Source organism: Calidris pugnax, unplaced genomic scaffold (assembly GCF_001431845.1).
Source record: "Calidris pugnax isolate Ruff unplaced genomic scaffold, ASM143184v1 scaffold81, whole genome shotgun sequence".
Taxonomy (NCBI): domain Eukaryota; kingdom Metazoa; phylum Chordata; class Aves; order Charadriiformes; family Scolopacidae; genus Calidris; species Calidris pugnax.
In genome coordinates, this window is record NW_015090880.1 from 5,267,582 (window position 1) to 5,268,124 (window position 543).

The following is a 543-nucleotide window of genomic DNA, read 5'->3' on the forward strand; positions in this document are numbered from 1 at the left end:
TCCCTCTGCGACCCAAAACATTGTCAGCAGCTTTGTACTGGGTAACTGGTACCACGTGCCTCCCCTCACCCTGGTTTATCCCCATTCCTCTTTCTAGCTATTTTTGTTTTTTTAATTAAAAAAAATTAAAAAAAAAAAAAGAAAGATGGCCTGTTTAAGGCAGAAAAGAAAACTAGTGGGGGAAAAAAAGCTAAAAACAGGACTGACACCAACACTGAAAGAAAAAAAAAGAAAGAGAAAAGAAAAAAAAATTTCCATTTCATTGCAACTATGTTATTGTTTACTTTGCCATACACATCCTAATATGGTTACCTCCCTGTCAAAGCGGCCGAGCCGGGCTGAGGGGCCCCCTCGGGGAGACGCTTCCAACTGCTGCTCAGACAATAAGAAACAAACGGCGCAACTCCACAAAAGGGGGCTGCCCGGAAAATAAGTGTCAAATAAATCCTGCAGAACTCTTCCTTCCCGGCACCCGGCCCCCCCCTTTTCCCCGCGTATGTAACCTGCGCGCTGCCCTCCGCGGCTTGGGGTTGGGGTTGGGGG

At 46.6% G+C, this 543-nt stretch overlaps 1 protein-coding gene across 1 annotated transcript in view; it reads left to right on the forward strand.

The window, feature by feature from the left end:
• Positions 1-543, forward strand: part of FOXP1 (forkhead box P1) — a 434,070-nt gene that overhangs the window by 226,941 nt on the left and 206,586 nt on the right. The gene's annotated exons all lie outside the window — the stretch shown is intronic.